Below are 17,360 nucleotides of genomic sequence, written 5' to 3'. Positions count from 1 at the left end.
ACCTGCTCAGGTATGCGAGCGGCGGGAGTTTGAGTGCCTCCCCCAACCTGAGAAGTAGATGCAGCTGTAGTGACTGAGACCCTATGAACTAAGCCAGTGCATACTAATAGAATCTCAGCAAGAGCCTCGTGAAGACCCGGAATCACAATGGGCATAGCTGGTGCCTAAACTGGTACTGTTGGAGCGTCCACAACTAGGACCTGATCCTGAAATGGGGCAGCTAGTAGATCTGCAGGTGCTGCCCTATCTGCTATGCGGGCTACACCCCTATCCCTACCACGGCATCGACCGCGTCCTTGGCCTCTAGTGGCCACAACTAGTAGTACTGGTGGTCATCCATCCTGACTGGTCGCTCGTGTCCTCACCATCTATGAGAGAATAGAATAACATAAGTTTAGTGTTCAGATTAACAGATTCACACAACAAGAATTTCAAGAATATGAAGTTTACTAATGGTTCTACAGCCTCTCGAGGATAAATACAAACGTCTCCGTACCGATCCGTGAGACTCTACTAAACCCGCTCATGACTTGTGAGACCTATGTAACCTAGGCTCTGATACCAACTTGTCACGATCCTAAATCCGGACCCAGTCGTGATGGCACATATTGTGAAACAAGGCCAGCTGACACAACTCCCAATTCATTTTAAACAATTATAATACCACAATTTAAGTCATTAACTTGCTAATAATCCCAAAATAAAAGTGAAATAGTATAATATGCGAAAAAACCAATACAGCCCGACATCAGGGTGTCACCAGTCATGAACATCTAAATAACTGTCTAAAAGTAGGAAGAGTCTACATAGTCGACTATAAAGAAATCCGGTACAAATGAAAATGAAGATAGGAAGTAGAAACACTGGGCTGCGAAACCCGAGCAGCTACCTAGTGGACTCCCAACAATCTGCTGGAAGTTATCAACCCTCGCTAGAAGGACCCGAAGCTCCAAAATCTGCACACATGGTGTAGGGAGTAATGTGAGTACACCAACTAAGTGAGTAATAAGAATAAATGAAGGTTGAGCGATAAGAAAGCACGTAAAGCACAGCATTATGCTACAAGAGGGAGTATGAAATCAATACAATGCAATAAATCACTAAAAATCCCTTTAAAGCCTCTTTTAACAATTAAACAAGTAAATGATAAAGCAGCGAGAATAGATAAACATATAAAATCAGCCCCTCGGGCACAATATCAACAGAATTAGCCCCTCGGCAATAACATGGAACAACATCAGTCCCTTGGGCTATATCAAATATCACACTGGGTACCTGCGCTCAATGGGGTTGTACAGACTCCGGGAGGGGCCGCTTATGGCCCAAGTGCAATGTCAGACCATCTCGTGGCATAATCAAATAGGCTCTCAGCCTCACATTAAGCCACCTTGTAGCGTACAACTCAGGCACTCGACCTCATAATCATAATAAGTACAACACTGTTGTGGCGTACAACCCGATCCCGCAATAATCCTCCTAATACAAGCCCTCGACACTACTCAGTCAGAAATCTCTAAAAGCCACTCGAGCACAGTAAAATGTGACGCTCAGCCCAAAATATCATTTAAAGTTTTAAAATAGAGTAAACATGACTAAGTTATGAAAATAGTAGAATATAGCATTAGTGAGTACAAATATAAAATCAAAAGATTGAGGAAATAGCAGTAGAAATTCCCTAAGGGTCTAAAACAGTTGGCACGAGACCCAAATATGGCATTCAGCCCAAAACATGATGATAGCAAACAGTTTTCGATTAAATACGCGGTAAAACAGTTATTCAGGACGGACTAAGTCACAATATCCAACAGTGCACGACCCCACGCTCATCATCTAGCGTGTGCGTCACCTCAACATAGCACAACGATGTGTAATTCAGGGTTTCATACCCTCAGAACAACATTTACAATCATTACTCACCTGAATCCGGTCCAACCTCTAGCTCGCGATGCCTTTGACCCTCGAATCGGCCTCCGGATGCTCCAAATTTAGCCAAAATAAGTACATAACCATCAAAATATGCAAAGGAAACAAAGCCCGCTCAAAAGTAATCAAAATACCACGCAAATCCCGAAATTAACCAAACCCGACCCTCGGGCCCACGTCTCGAATTTCAATAAATTTTACATCATTAGACTCCTTATCTCCCCACGAGTTCATCATATCAAAAGTACTAAAATTCGATTGCAAATGACCCCTCAAACCATTGCTCAAAGATCTCCAATCTCAAGCCCTAGTTTTCCAAATTTTAACCCTTAATTTCCATAAATTACAAGCTTAATCCGTGAAATAACACCATGGAAACGGGCTTTTGGTTCAACAATCTTACCTCAACGAAGCTCCTTTGAATTCCCACTTCAAAATCCGCCAAAAAGCTCCAAAACTGACTTAAAATGGTGAAGAAAGGCTAAAAATCACGAAGTCCATAATTTATATGTTCTGCCCCTGCTAAACCACTTTTGTGGTCACAACCTTGCACCTGCGGTCCCAGGTGCGCTTCTGTGCAAATCACTTAAACACCCAACCTTTGCATCTGCGATAAGATACCCACACCTGCGGTATCGCAGGTGCTCTCACCTAGCCGCTTCTGCGGCTCCAGCTCTCCTTGGCCCCTTCCACTTCTGCGACTTATTTTCCGCATCTGTAGGGGTCGCACCTGCGGCCTCCCAACCGCAGATGCGGTTATGATAGCAGTCCAAAAACTTCAGCTGCCATTTCTAAATTCCTATCTTTCTGTCAACCACTCGAAATCACCTCGAGGCCCCCGGGACCTCAACCAAAAGCACAAACAAGACATATACCACCATTCAAACTTATATCAATCTTTAAAACACCTCAAAACTCATCGGATTCAAGCCTAAGGTTCCCAAAATCTTCCAAATTCTGCTTTTGATCAAAAAGTCTATCAAACCACGTCTGAATGACCTAAAATTTTGCACACATACCCCAAATTACACAACGGACCTACTGCAACTCCCGGAATCCCATTCCGACCCCTATATCAAAATCTCACCTATCAACCGGAAAACGCAAAAATTTCAATTTCGCCAATTTCCAAAACATATTCCGATCACACTCCTAAGTCCTAAATCATCTCCTGAAACTATCCGAACTATCGAAATTCACACCCGAGCCCTAATTCACATAAGTCAACATCTGGTTGCCTTTTCCAACTTAAGCTTACTCAAATGAGACTAAGTGTCTCAAACCTTACCAAAACCATTCCGGATTCGAACCGACTAACCCGATACCACATAACACGGATAAAAAAAGCATAAAGAAGCAGAAATTGGGAAAACGGAGCTGTAACTCATGAAACAACCGGTCGGGTCGTTATAGATAAATAAGTGTTATAAAGGATAAAGAAGTACACGGATTAAAGAAAACGAGTTTCGCTGAAAGTGGATAATTTGGAATAAAATATGGGTCGAGCGATAATACTCGATAATTATGAAGTAGTACCATGCAAGGTACCATATGACCATGGTAGTACAATATATAAAGTATATATGAAGTATTTTAAAAATAAATAGAATTTTAAGTAATTTGTGGTAATTTTTAAATTATGCGGATGATTGATTAATTACCTGGTAACAGGACATTACTCAGTAAACTAATAAGTGGATAAAAAAATAATTAATATCCCACCCCCACCCCACGTGGCAAAAAGCCACAAAGTTGAATTAACTAAGTATTCACTTGGCCAGATGGCTAATGTGTAGTAATCGAGTCATAATTTAAGTCTTGATAAAAAAATTAAATCTTATCCATAACCTTTAGTAAAAATGCCTTGTAAAGGCTTCAAAAACTATGATCTGCCTTTGGTATTAAAAGCCAAGGAAGTTGAAGCATAAACGTTCCATTTTCAAAACCAAAAGCTTAGAAGCAATTTCGTCCAAAACTTCAACAAATCAAAGCAGATTTCATTCCTCAATTACAAAGCGCATAAGCTTAATCCGATTTATAGGTTCTAAGTTCAATCCATGAAGGTTTCCAACGGGATATTATACGGAATTTTTTCTACTCCAGGTATGTTAAGGTCTTCCCTTCTTTCTTTTGGCATGGTCCAAATTATACTGAAGTAACGAGCAAACACAGTTTCCATAAGTTACTCTGTTCATAAATATAGTAGGGGTATCTATATTCTTGATTCCCCATGAAAATTATTATTATCTTCTGTTCATGGGTCTCAGAATAATACGCAGTTGGAAAAGTTTATCCGGAAGTAATATTGAGATTATTACGTATTTTTCATGCATTGACCTGTGACCGGATGGTGTTATATATGCTTATATATGTAAATATATGTATATGGGAGATGGAAAAAGGCTATGGCATTATATACGCACCACCACCTGATCAGCTGGTATATGTTGATGATGTTGCCCAAAGTGGCCGAGACGATATGATGGGATGCCCTTAGTGGCTTGATGATATTATGTACACTCATACCTATGCATGGTACGACATTTATACGCACGTGCATGACATTATAAACGTTTCAAAATTTACAAAGTTATTTAGATTTAAAGATGTGTTTCTGTATTTCATGTTTTATCTATGTCTTTTACGTACTAATTTTCATGCCTTACATACTCAGTACATTTTTTGTGCTGATGCCCTATTTCACGGGGCCTGCATTTCATGCTCGCAGGTGCAGTTAGGCAACCTGACGGTCCCTCTCCTTAGGATCCCTTATCAGCGAGAGTTGGGGTACTCCACTTGATCCGGAGCTGCTTTGTTTTTGGTATGATACGTTTGTGTGTGTGTATATATATATATATATATGTATGTGTGTGTATGGGTATAATGTGGGTCAGTCCCGTCTTTGTACAGCTATATTTCCATTAGAGGTCTATAGACAATATGTCTAGTTGGGTTGTATATGGCCTTGTCGGCTTTCAGTTATTGGATGTATAGTTGTCTATTGCAGCCTTGCCGGCTCGCCCACTGTATTCTGCATGTATACGTGCATATGCCTTGTTGGGTAATTTCTTTCATGTACATTATTTTCATAACTCAATAGATGTTATACAGGTTCATATCCTAGACGCATGCTTAGGGGTGTTTAACAGGTAGGACTCATGCACCCATCGCGGCCCATCGGTTTGGGCCATGACAATTTCGAGGTCTGACAGCGTTTCAGGATCTAGGCATGAAGTCCGCAAGCATGTCATGTTATTGAAATATGCATTTAATAAAACTGAAAAGAGAATAAGAAAAGTGACAAGATTAAGAAAAGAGACATTCCTGGATAGTGAAATATTAATTCCATTTGATTTTTTTTATTATTTTTTTGATGATTTTTAAAAGATAGAAGGGTTAACATTGGAAAGTAAAATAATAAAGTAAAACATCCAAATCACACCCTGAGATAATCCAGACGCAGAAAGGATAGCAAGACTGGCTACCGAGATTCCCATCTAATAAGGAACTTTTAGGCTTGGCGACCGTTTTTGTCTTTTCTTCTGTCTCGGCAATGGCCTTCAGTGCCGTATCGAATTTCTCATTGTAAGCAGGCAACAGATTGTTCATCACATCAGGAGCCTCTTCGTCCCGAAGAACGATTTTTTCAGCTTCAATCAAATCTTCAACTGCCCTTTTGAGGGTCCAACAGTCTTCTATATTGTGTCCCACTGCTCCAGAGTGGTATTCACATCTAGCATAAGCTCGGTGCGATGGGGACTTGGGGTTTGGCCGGTTTGGGTCCACTGGCTGTAGTAGACCTCGCCTGACTAGCTTTTGGAACAAGCCCGAGTATGATTCACCAATAGGGATGAACTGATTCCTTTTGAAAGGTTCTCTTAGGCGAGGATTGTAATGGGAACATTTAATTGGAGATTATATGGAGCTTGGTAAGGATGGGCATTCTAGGAGGTGGAGCTCGATTTTGTGTGTAATGTTGTGGCCGCATGCAAGGTGGCACGTTCATCACCGCATACCAACAAAACCAACCATCTGAACAGAACCTGGCTAATTTGCTCACACCACAACCTTGTTAGTTTTGAGACATTTAACACATAGGAAATCACATGTTGGGATGCAATGCACCTAAGAGTTAAATGCTTCTACTATGTGTTTGAACGGTTGCATGTTTCATCCCAGCCTTAACTAACCCTTTCAATATGTACCTCTTTTCTTTTATTTCCACCTCTCTTTAATCACTCTTGAATTTTTTCATTTCGTTTCTGTCGCTCTTTTATCTTTTGGCACTCTCTTTTTATTTCTTTTTTTGTCAATCTTTTATTTTTTGCCACTCTCTTTTTTTCGTTTTTCTTTTTTTTCACTCAGTTTTTCCTTCTCTTTTTTTTCCAGTTTATTTTTCACTCAATTAATTTTATGGTTAAGATTGAATCCGATGGGGATTGCCTACGTATCATGATACCGCATGAATCAAATCTTGCGTAGTTCGGGAAGACTGAGAATAGAGTAAATAAACTAACTTTTTATTCTATTTTTTTTATAAAACTCAAGCAATGAAAGCGTTTAAAAAAGGAACATAACCTTTTTTTTTGTGCATTTAGTTTTTTATTGAATATTAGAAAGAAAGGCTATTAAAAGGAAAGAAAATATTTTTGGATTTTTGATTTTGAATTTTTTTTTTTTTTTTGAAATTTTTGAAAGAAAGACTTCTAAAGAAGTAAGAATTTTTTTTTTTGGATTTTGATTTGTTTGTTTTTTATTTTTGAGAATTTTTGAAAAGGAAGACTTATAAAGAAGAAAGAAAATACTTTTTTGGATTTTTTTTTTGGGAAAAAGACTTCTAAAAAAGGTAGAAAATATTTTTTTGGATTTTGTTTGATTTGTTTTCTTTTTTCGAATGAAAGACTTCTAGAAGAAAGAAAATATTTTTGAATTTTGGATGTTGCCTCTTAATTTTTGAAAGAGAGACTTTTAAAAAAAATATTTTGGATTTCTGAGTTTTTTGTTTTAAAATTTACAAAAATACTTCTAAAGAAAAATGAAAATATTTTTGGACTTCCAATTTTTCAATTTATTTATGACATTTACGAAAGAAATACTTTTAAAGAAAGAAAAGAATATATTTTTTTCTGATTTTTATTTTATTTTTTTTGGAATTTTTAAAAAAATACTTCAAAATAAAGGAAACAAGTATTTCAGAATTTGATTTTTTATTTATTTTTCTTTTTATTTCTTTTTTTTCCGTATGAAAGACTTCAGAAAGAAGGAAAATATTTTTTTTGAAAGACTTCTAAAGAGGAATTAAAGGAAATTTTTTGGATTTTTTTTTAAAAAATTGGTGCCGAAACCGATATTGTTGGCCTACTTATCTCACGTCCGGTAAGAATTAGACCCGCATAGTTCGGTCGGTTTTGACAGAACTGAGGAAACATAATTTTTGAAAATATTGGGTTATTTTCTTTCTCTTTTTTTAAAAAAAAAATTGGTTGAGTTTCGAATTTTTTTCAAATACTTACCTCTCACGCTTTTTTTTATTTTTTTATTCGCTATTCTAGAAGCCAGTCAACATGCAAGGCGAAACAAATAGATGCGCAAGTAGCACGTAAGATGCATCAGGATAGTCTTTTAGTTTGGGTACACCTATCCTAGACGGACCCAACCCCTGTGTTGAGTCCCCAAAGTCAAATGCACATGATGCAAACAAGCATTCTACTAGGAATCCGGCATGAGGCTATGGTATTCTAGGTTTAAAAAACTTGGGTGTATTATTCTAGACCTGGCTTACTCGAGCGGACATCTCGAGCCGAGGGGGAGCAGCGTACCGGGATTACCGAAGCTTTACTGGCTTTGCAACTTGTCCGAACTTCGTTCTAAAATTGGGATATGACTCTAACAGAAAAAAGCTACACGAAGCGCACGCTTCCTAGATCATTTAGAAGACTCAGAGAGAAAAGGGTTTCGTAGCAGTTTATATATTGTTCACTCAATATCAAAGCGATTAAAAGCAACATTTAGCACATCAAGCTCAATACTCGTAAAATAAGATAATAAATAAAAAGCCAACTATCATAGTTATTCTAAGCTCGAATTTTGAACCCTGAACCAGAAGTTCTGGGTTCTTATCCCTAGTAGAGTCGCCAGAGCTGTCACACCTCCTTTTTACATGATGAGGAGGGATATAAGGGAGTTTTTCTAATTAAAGTGACATTAATCGAAATGAGATTATTTATCTAATTTCAGAGTCGCCACTTGGAATAAATTATGGTGTCCCAAGTCACCGGTTTATTTTAAATCTCAAATCGAGGAAAATTGAATCTATTTTTGGTTCACGAACACAGAAGACCGGATAAGAAATTTTGTTAACCCAGAAAAAGGTGTTAGGCATTTCCGAATTTCATGGTTTTAGCACGGTTGCTCAACTATTAATAATTGGCCTAATTATCTGATTAATTATATATTTTAAACCTATTGTGCATTTTTAACTTTATACCGCTTTTAATTATTTATGGAGTTTATTTAAATAAGTCGCGATGTCGCGCACTTATTATTTTTGAATACATTGCGAATTGCGTCACATGAAATGCACCGGCGATTTACAACATGTTTATTTTAATTATTGTTTGAGGTTATGGTCGGGTCACATGAAATGCATATATAAATTGGGATTTACGTATCGTGATCATACTACGGGAACCGTACCCATAATCACGATAATTATTATTAACGTGCCTAAAGCAAACTGCGGATGTTCATAATTCTCCTAAAAGAACTAACTTGAGGTTATTGCAAGGACACAAATTATGGGTAGTTAATGTGGATGAATATGTGAAGATTGAGAAAATTCAAAAAAAAAAATATTCTTGTTCAACAAACATCGAGTTTTAACTTAATGTCTCCAATAGTTGGCATGAACTTAAACAAATAGGATGTTACAAAATGACACAAATGATGATGAAAGAATACGTCAAAAATAGAATCAAGAATTATCCAAACTTTAAGATTAGCTTAACAAAGATTCACATGCCAAATGAAGACTTTTATAATAACAGACACTTGAAATCAACTGGGAGCTTGATTTATGAATTCCAAATGATATGCACAAAGTTTAACACGAGATTTACGGTCAAAACAAGCCTAACAAAATTAATAAACGGGAATCAATTAAGGCAAATTATATCTTGGGTTGTGTATCACAACATAGGGCACAAGAATGTTGAACATGAAAAAGAGCATAATAATTCAAATATAGTTTCACACAAAACCCAGAAAAACCAGTCAAAACAAAATACCAAACAATCCATTCAAATCAAAATATCAAAATTTATGTTTTATCCAAACACTTTCACAATCACAAACCTTCAACTCTATTCGTCGGTCATAAAATTCAGATGCATCTGATTATGAAATAAGAATAGACATTCATTCTCTTTAACAAACTTAGACAAATTTATATATCATACCACTCATTTCATTATTTAATTTAAGGCAAAGTATAATAGGTGTGAATCCACCTACCTAATAGCAAGAACAATTGAATTTGACCGAACAGAGTTCTGAAATTGAGGGGAAACTCCAACAACAGAAACATCGGCGACGCAGCGATAGCAAAAGCAGCGAAAATCGAACGGCGATTTGAATTGGACTTCTCTTTAAAACCCAAAAATGTGGAATATAACACAACAATAAGAGAGTAATTTCAGAACATTGCTTTTGATTCTCATTTGTCTCTGTTTTTTTGAAACCTTTGTTCTAAAATCTCAGAAATGATTTTTTAATTGCAGCCTCAATTTCGTATGTTAGCCAGTGTTTTGAATGCGTGTATCTTTTGAGAGTGAGGATCTGGGATGTAATTTAGAGAAATGGAATTAGCGGGGAGGGAGACGGTGTTGGGGTTTCCAAAAATGGGAGAATCTGATCTCTTTCAAGATGGGAGGGGTGCGCCGTTTATCATTTTTCTTTTAAAAGAGGGAGGTTTTCTTAGGTCTTTTGTTCTAGTTTAGGAAATTGGGAGGGTCTAGTTTTAATATAAAAAATGAGTGTTGGGCCAGTCAGGAACTAGCTGAGGCAGATATGGGTTTTTGGGCCAGGCGAGAAGGCTAAAACGAGGATGGGATTAGACTGGCCCAAGTTGAGCTAATGAAGCTAAAAAACTACTAATTTAAAACCAAAAAGCTAAAAATGTAAAAATGACTTGTATTTTTTTTTTGTGATTTTTGTTTGATTATGCAATTAACTCATTTTTTATTAAATCCCTAAATGCAAATTAAACCTAAGATAGCATGAAATAAAAATGTGACAATTTTTTATGGTTTTTTCTATGATTTTGAGATATTAAAAATGCATAAAATGCAACTAAATAAAGAAAAACTCCTCAAACCCATTAAAATTATTTGTTTTGTTATTTTGTTCTTTGTTTTTGAAGCACTTGACACTTTCTTGTTGAATGTTCACGTGAGTGAGCTTGACTGAAATCATTAAGTGTTCAAGTGAATGTATTTTACCTCCCTTGATTGTATATATACATGTGTGACATCACTTATAATGATGTAATAAGGGTAGGTAAAAAGTCTTCCCTGAAAAGTTGACTGCAACATTGTTCCTGCACTGTAGCGTGTGCAGGCAACAACTTTCCAACTGGAGAGTTGACTTCGTACAGTCTCCTCGGGAACTGGTAGGGACCTGTTCCCTCATCTGTTCCTTCCACTTTAAAGAGTTGAATCATATCCCCCGCTGAATCCCAAACTGGAACTTTGTGATCTTAAGGTCTTGTAAATGTGTAACAGGTTCCTTATCTGGTTCTTGGATAGTAAGTTTGTTGGATCATCAAAACATAAAGCGAAGTACTTATGACCAAAGTACTTGTAACCTATTAATTTCCCCATTTTTGATGAAGACAAACTCATAATTTAAAAACCCAGAAAGAGCCACAAAGAATCAGACTGTGAACCAGAAAGACTGTAATTATCCCCCTGAAACTCTGCATTCCCCTTAATCAGTACCTGAAAATGAGTTCCCCCTGAATCTGTATTTCTCCCCCTTCAGATTATTATTCAATTAAATCATCTCCCTTTTGGCATCATAAAAAGCATAGAACAAGTTAGTAGCATAAAGAAGTCTAGCATTGCTAACTCATGTCACTTATGCGCTTACAACATGATAGAAAACATTAAAAAAAACAGTAGCATAGATAGCAAAGAGGAAATCACTTTCATTAACCAGATTTGGACTTTTACAGGAGGGAACAGAATCATTATTTTCATCCATAGTCTAAAACAAACAAAAAAAAACAATATCCAGAAACAACAAAACATCACCAAAAATAACTTAAGAAGATAGACACTTGAAACTGGACACTCAGGGGACATTCTTTAGGGGATAGTGGAGGAAAGGGGGCTTGTAAGAGGCAGCAAGGGTTTGGAGAACAAGTTCCATGCGAGCATTCACAGATATTTGCTCATTGAGCAGTCTTTCCTTCAGGTCCTCCACTTGTTTCCTAAGTTCAACATTATCCTTTGTTAGGCGTGCAACTTCTGAGCTATGAGAACTACTAGAACTAGGTGCCTCTTGTTACTAACTGATGTAACTCTCAAGAATTACGTTCCTGGCCTTCAACTTCCTGATCTCCTTTGTGGCACTGTTCTGAGCATTTATCAGTTGAGATATAGTAGAAGTGCTTCCAACTCGTCCGACCTTGTCAATGCACTCACACTCCTCAAGAGTAATTTTTGAAAAGGATTGCTTTTTAGTGACTACTTTGGCTTGTCCCGGAGGTACCTTGAAGAACTCAAAGTCCTTTGTGAGAAGAAAACCATAGGGTAGTCCAAGATTCCTATCCTTAAGGTTTTCTACCTTCTGCATATGCTCAATCATTATGGCAGGCAAATTGATGGTAGTAAAATTATCCAAGGCTTACATAAGGAATAAGTCAGCTTTGGATGTAACAGATCTTCTTTCAGCGCGAGGAAGCAACACCTTGTTAACCATCTCAAAGAGCAACTGATATACTGGAAGGAGTGCCTTCTTATGCACATGTTCCCCATGTTGTATTGCCTTGTCCTTGACAATGGCATTTCTAAAGTTTGATGTACAGGAACCCTGAGCAGACGACAGTCCATCGGCAGGAACACCCAGAATTGACCCCAATAAGGTAGAGTCCATAACTATGTCCACCCTCAACACACATATTTAATCACCATCTACCATGAAGAGGCTAGTATAGAAACTCCATACCTCATCTTAATACGCCTTGGGAGTCTCGTTTGTAAACAGATTGGTCCATTGTTGAGAATCACACATGTCCACTAATTATCTCATCCTAGCAAGTTCTAGAATGTTAAAGGCAAATGTGCGGTCCCACAGTATTTTCTGATTTCTCAACTTCCTTTTCTCAGAACTCGGAGTCTCACTAACTTTTGCTTTCTTGATGGAACTAGGTTCCTCATCATCATCCATTTTTCTTTTTACTGACTTGTGAACAGACTTTCCCTTCTCCACTGACCTTTTCTGCATATGTTCACCATATTTTTCCACTTCTTCATCATCAGACTTGTCACCACTTTCTTTCACTATTTTGTCACCAGAATTTTTCACCAACTTTTCACTGGAAGCATCATTAGCACTCTTGGAAAGACCTTCAGCATTTTTAGAAGAGTGTGTTTACCGTGAAAATAGTAATAATAATTAAATTTGATTATGAGGTTCTAAAAATACGTGATCTATTTTTATGCTAGTTTTTAGGCAGTTGATGCTATGTGAAAGAATTAGAAACAAGATAAGAGCTTGAGAGCAAGGTGATAACAAAACTGAATGGTTAATAATCGGGGCCTCGAGCTTGCCTATTCAGGGGCCTCGGGGTTGAGTCTGATGCTCGGCTGGAATCTATCAAGGGCAATCGATGGATGACTAACAGTTATGATAAATCAATGACGGCTCTTTATGGCCAATAATAAGCAATAAATGAAGAACAATAAATGGAACACAATGAATGTAAGCAATAAATGATGTAATGAGATCAAGAGAATATGTTAGAGAAGAGAGAAAATGTTCGTGTATTTCTTAGTATGAGCAACAGATGTTTACAAAATGACAAGGATCCCCTTTATATATGAGGGGAATCCTAACATAGTACAAAAAATATTAATTACAAAGATATGGAGATGGTACAACTAGTTAATACCTTGATTCGTTTTTGGACTAGTCCACTAGACTTTGTCAGCCCTATTTATGCGCCTTGGGAACTCCCCACTTTCTCTCTGTAACCGTCGGTCTGTAATGCTCTGAGGTCGAGCGTCGATGGCCCTCGAGGGATGAAACTCGACCATGGCCTCGAGCCTTCGAGACATGCCTATGAGGCGTCGTAACAATGGAAAATTGGACCCTCCGATTTTGCCGTATACAGATAGTCCCCGCGTTTCTTAGAGTGGAATGATGAGAAACGATTTTGATATCCAACTCTTTGAGCTTCCCATGATGATGTCATGTTTGTGATGTAAACCTTTACGATAACTGAGGCATCCCATTGACTCGCCTTTTCAGCGTCATTCAATGCACTGTTGATTCTCATTCTTCAAAGCGATAATATTGCCCCGATTCAGCTTCCAAAAATGCATTGATTGCATCTGCTGATACGTCTTTCAAAGACATTGATGGCGTTGTCGGTTACACCGTCACCCCCTATAAATGGGAGCCTCCTAGAACCGACTTTTCATTTAAGTGTCTTCCAATATCCTTCCACCCCTTTCTTCTCTCCGTCCTCATCCATCGTTATCCACTATGTTTGAGGTCCACGACCTTAAGGTTACATGGCGGCGTTCTCATCAGCCATGCTATGGCCTTTTTCTTTGGCTTTCCCTTGCCGAGCGAGATTACAGTATCTTGTCATTGTTGTTGTTGTTGTTGTTGTTGCTGCTGCTGTCGTCATTGGCTCGAGGCGATGAGATAGGGGGGTTGATTTCTGCTGCCTCAGGATGATATTTGGATTCTACACCGCTGCTCAGGAGGGCATTTGGACTATACACCGCTGCTCACCTCCTTACTCCGGCCTGGTTTGGCATTTCATCCCTTTTGCTTTCCGTGGGGTGAAGTGGCACTTCTGGCCGGTAACTTGCATGGCAGAATGTCCCATGAAGTGGACTCAAAGTAGCCATGCAGGTAAGGCTAACACTCGCCAAGTCTTCAATCAGGTCGTGATCTTCTTGGCCTAGTAAAATCTTTTGCTCTTTGGTGGGATATGGCTTTTTCTTCATCTTTTTCCGCTTCTTCACTTTCCTCTTCTACATCTTCCCACTTTCCTCTTCTTCATCTTCTCCCTTGGAGATACCATTTTGGAAGACCGAGATGAGAACCTCGAGGAGATGGTGCTCGAAGATACTACCGTCGAAGATGCACCCCCGAGAATATATTAGGCTCTTGGCTTTTACTATATGTATACTTCTTCACTTCTTTGTTTCTATGTAAGGACCCCTTGTGGGCTTTTATAATCATATGTAAGGACCCTTCGTGGGCTTTTGTAATCAGATGTAAGGACCCTCCGTGAACTTTTGTAATCATGTGCTTATAAATATAAAGACGTCTTTTTAATCTATTTTCGATTTATGTAATATTTCCTTGTATCTTTGTTTGTAAAAAATCTAAATGCGTAACTCTACCGATCGGTGCAGATGTCGAGCCCGGGTGCAAGTATTTCTCTGGCTCTTGATTAACCCGATTCCCTATGGAATCTTTAGCCGTCCCTTAGACCGAGCCCGGGTAGGATCAGCAAACTTGGATCGTCAAGACCCCTGACTTCAAGTTGAATAAGAGAAAGGCTTCGAACTTTTGGAACGAAACTTAGCTCTTTAAACCCCGCGATACCCCTCAAGAGGGAGTTTGCTTGGGTGTCTGAGAATAGAGATAGCTTGAATTGAAGACGAAGATAGCACTATGGCTTTATCGGTAGATTTTGAGCGGGAGTTGGCTCGAGCATAGGTAGTTCGAGGTCCGGAGAATCGGGTAGACGATCCGTACTCGTAATATCCAAAATTCTTGAAGTAGGGGTCACCCCGAGGTTAAGCTTATATATGAGCGGATCCTTTTGGAGCTTAATTTCTTCTTCACAGAGGTCACCGAGATTGGGTACCATCTCGGGACTCACAATGATGGCAATGGCTTTCTGGAGCCTATCTTCTTTTTGTGGAGGTCCTCGAGATCGGGTACCATCTCGGGACTTGCAATGATGTTAATGGCTTCTTGGAGCTTGTCTTCTTTTTGGTAGAGGTCCTCGAGACCGGGTACCATCTCGGGACTTACAATGATATTAATGGATTCTTGGAGCCTGTCTTCTTTTTGGTGGAGGTCCTCGAGACCGGGTACCATCTCGGGACTTACAATGATGGCAATGGCTTTCTAGATCCTGTCTTTTTTTGGTGGAGTTTCTTGAGATAGGGTACTGTCTTGGGACTTACAATGACGGTAATGGCTTTTTGGAGCTTGTCTTCTTTTGGTGGAGGTCCTCGAGATTGGGTACCGTCTCAGGACTTGCAATGATATTAATGGCTTCTTGGAGTCTGTCTTCTTTTTTGTGGAGATCCTCGAGATCGGGTAACATCTCGAGGTTGGTCGATGTGGGGGTCTCCGACCCCAAAATATCATATGGCGTCGTCAAGTGTATGACACAGCTACGAAATGACCGAGGCGATCTTATCGGCACATCTTCCCAAAGTGATTTTGGCCAGCATTTTTAGTCGGCCTTTGAGGCAGGTGAATCGTCGCCGCTTTTTCCATATATAAGGTCATTTTCGTCCTTTTGAAGATTCCGCCATTCTGAGTAGTTATCATCTTTTCCTGCGTTAGGTCCTTCATCATTTCAGTATTAATGCTCTTGCCCGAATTCCTACTCTAATTCTCTAGTTTTACCATGACTGCTACATTAGGATCCGTTCGGTAAGGAGGAGAGAGTTTCGCCTCCGGCTTTTGCCTTGTTGGTGGAGCGCCACTGATGCCAGGGAGGCCTGACTCGAGGCATTTTGCTTTGAAAGGGGACTTCTTGTCAGAAAGGTCTCCCGATGCCCAGGATCAACGGGAGCATACCTTAAAGTTTACTTTTTTGAGGGACACCTTGAGTTGGTGAGGAAAGACTGTGGATGGGGGGAAAAGGTAGTACTGTAGATACCTTCCCCGGAAGAGAGCATCACGGGCCGTGTTGAGGGGTTTTTGAATGTGTTCACGTATCCTTTCATGTCGGGCCCCCTTGATAGGGTTGTGCTTGAATTCTGTCGGAAGTATCAGGTTACCTTGGCACAGATTCACCCGTCGTTTTGGTGGATAATGTTGATGATGAGGTTTTTTGCGGAGAAGGCAGGGCTTGAATTCACGCTCAGTCATCTTATCAGGTTGTACCGGCGTTTTCACCATCGAGGTCTACTAACCTTACAATGCCAGTTGACTATGACTTTCATTGTTGATGATGAAGAAGACGGAGATCGGCAGTGGATGAGCCGATTCATCCGAGTACAGACTGTTGATATTATCCCCGTGGAGTTTATGTCATTCCCTTAGGAATGGAATTATACACATAAGTGGTACACTCGTGCCTTCGTAGTTTTTTAATTATGGCGAATGTGTGTTCCGTAAATGCACCTTCTTTTCCTCTTCTGCAGTAATTTCATGGATGCCGCGCGAGGTCCCTGATTTGTCGGGTTGGGCTCGGGAGTTGGCGACCCACTCGACTTATGATGAGCGCAAGTGGCGAGCTTTTTCTAGAGGCAGATGGGAAGCAAAACATCATGGTACATGCTGTCCAATTTGTTCCCTTCCCTTTTTTCATTTGGAAGGGAACTTTCTCTTTCTGCATACTAACCCTGTTATTGTAGGCATCGCGGAGTCTTTTGAGGCGAGGTCAAGCCCTGTTGGAGAGGGAGAAGGTTTGCCAGCTTCCGGGCTAAAGAATGATAACAATAAGCAAGAAATGCCTTTGTAGGGCGACAGTGTTCAAAGCAAAGCGAACCCAGACCGGGGGCTCGGAGAGGATGTATTGACTGAGGCGTGATTTCTGGTTTTGGAAAGGCAGTTTCTCCTCCGCTGCCATCTTCTTTTTCCGTCGAAGGTACTTTGAGGCAAGAGGGTTATCTGCAGCCAATTCAGTCTCCCATCGAAGGTGCTTCGAGGGATACTCGAAACCCGGGATCGAATACACCGATCGACTGTGGCCCGACCAGGGTCGACTCTTCCGGGGCTGAGGGAGCTAGACTGGCAGATGCGCGCTCGTCCTTCGAGGAAGCTCAGCGGATTCATTCTGAGGTGAGTTTTGGCACATGCCTTTTGAGTTTCGCGCCTTCCCTTTCTTATTGAATTTTCTTTTGCAGGCCAGGTATCGCACCTGCGGCCTCGCAGATGCGGTCAAAGTCTCCGCTTCTGCGGCCATCACCGCTTTTGCGGTCTCCATTATGCACCAGCGATATCGC

At 39.6% G+C, this 17,360-nt stretch overlaps 1 long non-coding RNA gene across 1 annotated transcript; it reads right to left on the bottom strand.

The window, feature by feature from the left end:
• Positions 1–683: 683 nt before the first annotated feature.
• LOC104239317 (uncharacterized) lies at positions 684–9,918 on the bottom strand. The gene is made up of 2 exons (XR_714096.2): positions 9,436–9,918; positions 684–956 (listed from the first exon to the last, which is right to left on the bottom strand). It is a non-coding gene; the product is annotated as an uncharacterized lncRNA (long non-coding RNA).
• Between the last annotated feature and the right edge of the window lie 7,442 nt (positions 9,919–17,360).

Source organism: Nicotiana sylvestris, chromosome 10 (assembly GCF_000393655.2).
Source record: "Nicotiana sylvestris chromosome 10, ASM39365v2, whole genome shotgun sequence".
Classification (NCBI taxonomy): domain Eukaryota; kingdom Viridiplantae; phylum Streptophyta; class Magnoliopsida; order Solanales; family Solanaceae; genus Nicotiana; species Nicotiana sylvestris.
Note: the sequence above shows the minus strand (reverse complement) of the source record. Positions and strands in the feature narration are given on the sequence as shown.